The sequence below is a fragment of the Canis lupus genome, chromosome 2, assembly GCF_048164855.1.
Source record: "Canis lupus baileyi chromosome 2, mCanLup2.hap1, whole genome shotgun sequence".
In the NCBI taxonomy this organism is placed as follows: Eukaryota; Metazoa; Chordata; class Mammalia; order Carnivora; family Canidae; genus Canis; species Canis lupus.
In genome coordinates this window covers 82,455,182-82,463,645 of record NC_132839.1, presented here as the reverse complement: position 1 = coordinate 82,463,645, position 8,464 = coordinate 82,455,182, and the positions used below count along the sequence as shown (strand labels likewise).

The 8,464-nt window shown below is 32.5% G+C and overlaps 1 non-coding gene across 1 annotated transcript; it reads left to right on the top strand.

The window, feature by feature from the left end:
* Positions 1 to 4,272: 4,272 nt before the first annotated feature.
* LOC140623803 (U1 spliceosomal RNA) lies at positions 4,273 to 4,435 on the top strand. Its single transcript, XR_012023327.1, has one exon. It is a non-coding gene; the product is annotated as a U1 spliceosomal RNA (small nuclear RNA).
* Positions 4,436 to 8,464: the final 4,029 nt, after the last annotated feature.

The window sequence follows — 8,464 nt, the reverse complement described above, 5'->3', positions numbered from 1 at the left end:
TGTGACAATATGGATGAACCTTGAGCACGTTATGCTAAGTGAGATAAGTCACACATAGAAAGACAAATACTGCATGATATCACTTATATATACAACCTAAAAAAGTCAAATTGCAAAAACTAGATTGTAAAATGGTGTTTGTCAGGGGATGAGGTTGAGGGGATAAGACATGTTGTTTAATGGTACAAACTTGCAATGAGTAGTAAATAAGCCATAGATATTTAATACATAATATAATGAATATAGAAAATTTGTACTATAATTATGTAATGTGATAAACATCGCTACAATGGGAATCATATTACAATATTTAAATATATCAAAGTAACATATACAAGTTAAATTTGCACAGTGTTATATTTAATTTATCGTAAATTAAATAAAGTTGACATAATGAAAAAATACATTAAATATGGTAGGTTAGATGGTATTAAGTGGTACATAAAAAAATAAAAGTACAACAGGATTAGGGCAATTAGAATTGTGTACACATGAGAAGATGCTGCAGGTAACACATCACCAGATTAAATAAAGTGATCAGAGTAGAAACTAAAGAGAAAATGGCATCACCTCCCAAACCAGAAGAAGATGACAAATTTAGCAAGAAGCTCTTGGCATAGAGCAGTCCAGAGATTGGAAAGAGCTTGAACAAATGCCCTAAGATAGGAATATCCCTGACCTTTGGGATGGTGTCTCTGAGCATAATGAGTAAGAGAGAGTGCTCAGCATTGCAGTCGGAGAAGTCAGTGAGGTCATGTCAGGTAGAGATGCATACACCTCTGTAAGGAGTTTGATTATTACTCTGACTTAAGTAGGGAACCATGGAACATTTTTAAACAGACATTTAAAATACCTTAACTTTTGAAAGATCAGTGGCTGTTCCTTGAGACTAGGCTGTCCTTGCATTCAGAGATCATTCAGACAAGAGATGTCAATGCATTGGCCCAGAGTTGGAACAACGTGGGTGGTTATAAAGTGGCCTGATACTAGATATACTCTGAGGATGGACAATAGGATTTTCTGATAGATTAGATGGTGAGCTTGAAAGAAAAAGATTCAAAATTAACTCCTGGGAATTTTACATAAGCAAAGTCTAAGCAACTGGAGGGATGAGATGGCAACAGCTGAGATCAGGAAGGCAGTGAGTAAAATATGTGCAGAAGGAAGGTCAAGGATTCAATTTAGGGTATATTGAGCAAGATATTTATTAGACATTCTTCAGATAGCTTGAGGAATGAATTGAGAGTTCAGGAGAGAATGCCTGGGTCAGAGTTCATCAAAGGGCATTGCAGCTCCCTAACAAAAGATAGAGAATAAGATTTGGAGCAGTCTATTAGTGCTATCACTTTCACCATTGCTACAGCATCCCTCTTGAATGCTGGTCTTATAAATCTAAGTACATTATATAAATCTCCTGTGCTGTCTTCGCAAATATAGGTTTCTTCAGGAGGATCAGCCTTTCTCCAAACACAAAAGGTGATGCTGGAAAGCCGGTGCTTAGGAGACTTATATTTCCATAACTAAGAAACTGTCACTCAGCTGATTTCTGTCAAAAATAAAGAAAATTTGCTCCAAGGAGATTTAGTGCTTCTCTCTCTGGAAATAATAAATAGCAGTATAATGTCAGACAGTCTTCTCATGTCTGGTATCTGGAACCAATATCAATCTTGTAAGGGTAAGCCACATACCCTTGCACATATATATTAACATGCAAATATAGACATCTGTGTGGTATGATGGATAAGCATATTTACATATGAGTATCTATGTATACACACATTTTTTTATTTGGATGTACACAAATCTTCATATTCAATAGTTGAAATGTATGTTTTAGAGTATGCCAATGAAATCAGCTAGCGTGAGTACTCCAACTATTGTCCTATTTTGTAGGTAGGTTTGGCAATTCTAGATTATTTCCTCATTCCCCCTACAGTTTTGCAAGCATTTGCAATTTTATGAATACAATGTTACTATATCAAAGGAAAATGAAAAGCGGTGATCTTATTACAGAAATAGAAAATAAGCTAAATGTGACTATGTAGCCTGGGATGTTCAGCTGTTCAGAAGGTATTACATGTGATAAATAATAGCCTTCTGCTTTAATATTCCCATATATTCTAGAAAATCATATTGAACTAAGAAATAGTTTTCAATTTTTTAAATATAAAGTTACTACTATTTCAAAGCACAGTTTCTTTAGAACTACTTGACTTTATGATGCATCTCTGATATCTATGCTTAGATGAAACAAGTTGATTGCAATTAGGCAAAGATTTATTTCATTTTTGCTGTAAATTTAAAATTATTTGCATTCACAGTAAAAAGTAAAAACATGCTCATAATGCAGTATAGAATTATGTAAAAATATAGCTAATCTCTAGTCAAGAAAAACCAACAGGTTAGCAAAAGCTTAGCAAACAGGTCATTTAAACAATGAACATAGTAAAGAATTATTGGCTATTATTGGCCTTTCAATAGAGGAAGTTATTTTACAGATGTTTTTGATTGAGGCAAAATTTAGAGAGAATTGTACAGATACAATTCAAATATTTTTGACAAATGTGCATACCTATCTAACCAATATCCCCATCAAGACAAGTATGTTTCCATTCACCGAAAGAGGTCACTGTGCTAGGCCTATGATGCTTAATCACTTTTTACATGTGTATCTCCATAGATTAGTTTCGCTTATTTTGAGTTCATATGAAAGAAATGACACTGTATGTGCTATTTGGTGTTTGGATTCTCCAATTAACATAATACTTTTGAGAATAGTTTTTAAGAATTGCTATATGATGAATCACGGATTTATTTTTTATTGTTAATTAGTGTCCCATTGTGTGAATATACTACAGTTTGTTTATCACTTGTCCTAAAGATGGGCATTTGAGTTATTTTTGGGTTTTGGCAGTTTCAGTAGAGCTGCTATGAATATACATAAGCAGTCTGTTTTGGACTTAAATTACGACATCTGTTCAGTAAGTACAGTGGAGTGGAGTGGAGTGGAGTTACTGGGACATAGATTAAGTGTATTTTAACTTTGTAAGAAAATTCCAAGGAGTTTTCCAGAATTTTGTATGAATTCATATTCTTTTCAGAATTATATGAACATGTCATTTGTTCCTCATCTTTCTTAATACTTGATTATTTCACTCTTTAAAATTGTCTTGCATCTTTAATCTTTAAAATTCTAGAGGGTGTAGAACGGTATCTCATTAGAGTTTTAATTTTTATTTCCCTGACGAATAAAGGTATTTACTATTTATTTTCTTACTTGACATTCATGTCTCTCTTGATAAACTTTGTGCTCAAGTTTATGAGTTTTGTGCATTTTTTAGAATTAAATTTATCTTTTTATTTTTCAACTGTAAGATTTCCTTGTATTTTCCCAACAGAAATCACCACACACGTGTATCATAATACTCTCTTCCATATGTAACTTTCTTTTCATTTTCTTACAGTGATTTTTAATGAGCTGAAGTTTTCCATTTTGATGAAGTCTGATTTTTTAAGATTAATTATTTTTGAATTCTTTGTAAGTCATCTTTTCCTATCATAAGGTAGAATAAATATTCTCTGTTATTCTTTTATTTCTAGATGTTTATAGAATTTTTTAATCTTTAGATCTGTCAAAAATCTCAAATTGATTTTCATGTATTTTGCTACATAAGGGTTGGAAATTTTTTCCCATATAATTATCCACTTGTTCCAGTATAACCTGTTGAAAAAAACCCTTTTATTTCTCTCATTCCATTTCCTTAGTACTTATATACATGTGTGAATCTATTTCTGGACACTCTATTCTCTTTCAGTGAACTATTTGTCTGTGATTATGCCAATGACATATTATCTTGAATACTGTAATTTTATAGCATATTGTGAAATCAGCTAGTGTGAATACTCCAACTATTGTCTTTATTTTTTAGGTAATTTTGGCAAATTCTAGATTATTGCCTCATTTCCCTACAATTTTGTAATCAGCTTGGCAATTTCTATGAAAACAGCTATTGAGAGTTTAAATAGGGTTGTGTGTGTGTGTACATATTTGTATATGTATATATTTGCATATATGTATACATAGCTATATTTAACTATAACCATGTACAAATATTTAAATATAAATCTCTTTATATATAAAACATATTCTTATATGTCATATACTTATATGACACAAATACATCTTTAAAATCTCTACATGAAACATATATTTTTCTTAGATATATTTGGGAAATAATATAATATTATCAGTAAAATTTTTAAAAAAGAAAGGAACATACCTGGAAGGAGAGACACAATGATTATGAAGGTGGTTTTCCCCGGGTGAGGCTTTTCCATTGCACTCCGGGTGTGCTGCCCCTGTGATTTCCCCAAATGTAGGAAACCTGACAGCACAATTTGTTGTAGTAGGGGACTGTGTTTGTGCTCCCACCTGACCATTAAATGGTTAGAAAAAAAAGAGAGAGAGAAAAAGAAAAGAAAGGAAAGATGTTCATCAAGGATGATACAAATTTTAATAAAAGGTGGGCCATTTAAATTCCTTTATTTATTGATAGAAGAATAAAGCAGAATAGGTTAATTACTTTATCTTCCTTCTTCAGCTTCTCAAAGTAACTTAAGGATACAGCATGGAGGTACTTTCCCAGGGTCACAGACAGATGTGGCTAATGGAGGAATATTTTCTGAGCCCCATCTGGTGTCCTTTCAATCAGTTAAACATCTGATCTCAAGATAAATCTGGAGTATCATAACTTCAAAATTGATATTCCACATTTGGAAAAGAAATAACATTCTAAAATATTCCACTCCCATCAAAAGATATGTTCTACTTCCAAGCCTTTGTTGTTCTTTCTAGCCAGAATGCATTTTCCATTATCCACATGTCTAAAACTTTACCATCTTTCAAGGTCAAGTTCTCCATTCCTAAGAAATTTTGTTATTTGGTGACTGTTTTTGACAGCTTTATCAGGCAATGATTTGTATGAATTTTTAATTTTTACCAACAAGAGTCCCATGTACAGTAGTAAATGGAAGAGCACTGTCTTAAAGAATTGCAATTCTCACTATATCACCAGCAAAGTTCCATAGACAGGTACTCAGAAAATAAATACTGATTGGATAATAGTGGCCATGTAACAATAGGTAACATTTATCCTGCCTTACTATATGCACAAATTTTTCCAGATTACTCTTTCAATTATATGACTCAGGTAATTTTATTATGTACATTTTATCAATGAAAACAATGAGAAGTTAAAGAACTTGCCCATGTTCACGACTCTAACAGTAGTGGAATTGGGAACCAGGATAGACAATAGGAACTCCATAGGTTCTAGTAATTAGGGCCTTAATATTTTGAGGGGGAAGAGGCATTATTTACCCACCTCTCTTAAACACTAAAGAAAATATCCTGGAAAAGACCTGACAAGTCTGGTCTCCAACAACTTCTCTGATCTAATGTAATACCATTCCAGTTTTCTGTCTTCTAAGAGCACTGACCTCCACAATGGTCCCATTTTGCATTTGCCAACAAATGCTATATTTTAAGGACTTTACATATGGTGTTACCTCTGAGCTGAATGTGCTCCTAGGTAACCACTGGTCTCACACCTCACTTTCCTTACAGCTCATCCACAATGCTCTATTACTACAGATTTCTCAACCAAACACCATCCCTCCCATCCCCCTTATTTTCCTGACCTGCCTTCTTTCCTTTATAGCAGATCACCCCCAACATACATTTATTTCTGTCTCTCTCCACTAGACACTAAGTTTCTTGAGGGCAGAGACAGTATTTGTATTCCCACTGTGTCTCTGATGCCTGGAAGAGAGCTCACTTGTTGAGAGAATAAATTCAAGTCCATAGCTCCTGGAAATGCAATAGATTCCTCTTCAACAAGAAAAATATGGGCATTATGAATAAATGTAACTAAACTGACAGATAAGTAATTTACTTCGTGTCACAGGGAAGTCCAAAATACAACAAAATGGATAATTCACTCTGCTCATTCACAAATTATATCACATGTATAACTTACAATTTATCTCTAGAAAGAGTATGAAAAAAATAAAGAAAAAAATGTGTTTATGCCATTAATTTCCCAAAACATTAGCTCATGAAACAGAATCCTAGAAGCATATTTTATTGCCATAACTATCTTATGCCAATAGGACTATATATAGATGATAAATTCTGGTTTCTTATTAAATGCAAACTTTAAAAAGAAAAAGAACTTTAGGAGTAAGTGGCATAGTATTTGGATTCACATTAACTCAATTTTGATTAAAGTTCTCTCATTTGTTTGCTGTTTGACCTGTTTTGCAATTGCTTTTGGGAAAAAAAAATCTCTATATTGTTGGCCCATTTCCTTATCTGAAAAATGATAATAAAACACTGACTTTATTGGTTATGTTAAGCAAGTTAAACCTCATATGTGCAATTGATTTGTAAAGTGTAAATCCCACCTTTATATTTTTTACTAAAGAAATGATAAGACATCTGCTCTTCAAATTTTTCATGGGTTTATTAAACTTATTTTAAAAGTAATCTTGTTCAAAGACTAATTTCATAAACTTGCAGATGTATTAGTGGAGAGAGAGAGAAAGATACTGCACTACAGAAAGAGTGTGTTTGGAAAATTAGATTAAGCCAGAAGTAATCAATATCATTTTGCTATCTAGATATTTTGAATACCAATATATTGCTTTATGTTATCCTTTAATCTTAAAAATTCACTAAGTTTATAGACCAAATTAAAATTTACAAAAACTGCTTTATTTTCTCAAAGACACAAGAATGATTATAGGTTATTCCTATAAATTTGAGCAAATCAGGTTATTCAGACCCACAATTTCTATTTCTCCCCCAAGTAACAGTTGGATTTCCTGGTGAAGAGATGAAGGTGGTCTAAATCTTTCTATGTAACAAGACACTTATCAATTTTTTTTTTTCCTTTCACAACACCCAAATACATTTTACCAATGTTAAGTTAATTATGGCCTGGCTATAATTCCGCTAATGCCCATTTTTTACTTAGACAGACACATGGTTCTGGATAATTACACTTTCCATATTTTTTGTGCAGAAAGAGTCCACAAAAATTCCTTTTATAAATAATTATGTTTCTGTTGTATGAAACAGATATCGTCCTCTTCTCTCTTATTTTGTTTCCCGCACTTCACACTTCTGTAAAATCTATGTGTGTGTGTTGTGAGCAATTATTAACTTTAATTAAGTGAAAATAAACTATTAATAGTTTTTCAATAACTGAATCTAAGATTTAGTTTACTGAGGAGTCAGATGACATGTGAGATCAAGGCAAGTGCACTGGATATTAATTTCAGAAAAACCTATATCCCAAATTAAAAAAAAAAAAAGATGGGTAAAGCATCAGGAAGAGTATTTATTAAAACTAAGTATTGATAATTTTAATGTTTTTCACAACTAATGCATGGACAGTCCTTCTGAAGCCCAGAATCTGTAAATGAAGCATAGGTTGGAACTGTAACAGAGTTTTTTTAGTTATTACTAATCTACCTTTAAAGAGATGCTTTATGATAGCTTCATAGAGACTTTCAAACATAAGAAGAAAAATTTGTTACAATTACTGCCATTAAGGAAGCAATTTCATTTGTTACTACTATTCTTCATGACTATGATTTTTATTATAATTATTATTTCTTATATAAAAGCAGAGAATATAGGAAACGTAAGTAGCTCTAAAGGAATTTGGTGGGAAATTATAAATTATCAATTATTTGTCCTTTTTAGTACAGAATTTGTGATTTATAGGACGATATACAATTTCAGATTTTAATTGTTAAGAAATGTTGGGGGCAAATCACAATATACTTTGAAATTTCTTTACCATAACTAGCAAGTTGTTTTTTTTTTTAATTGAGGACCATTTTTTTTTAATATTTATTTATTTATTTATTCATGAGAGGCACAGAGAGAAAGGCAGAGGAAGAAGCAGACTCCATGCAGGGAGCCCAATGCTGGACTTGATCCCAGGACCCCAGGATCAGGACCTGAGCCAAAGGCAGAAGCTCAACCACTGAGCCACCCAGCTGTCCTAATTGACGGCTATTTTTACTTCAAGTCTACTAATAGACCCCTTGTTTAAAACAAGTATTCTTGGCCATTGCCCATAGTCCATCGAACATTTGTAAAGAACTACCTAATAAATATGTACAGTACATTTTCTGTTTCATTTCTCCATTATATCACTTGAAAGGTACAGGGGCCCCAAACTGTCTTTCTAAATAAGTGTCTAGACTAATGTTTGTGGAAATGCTATTTTTTTTCCCATTTTAAGTGTGGCAGAATTTCTTTTAATTTAAATTAGTTTTCTGAGGACAGTTCTCCATGTGAACTGACAACTATATCACCCTGACAGAGACTACAAATATTTACTTAGTAGATCTACTGCATGCACTTGTAATGAATTATCCAGGTTTTTAT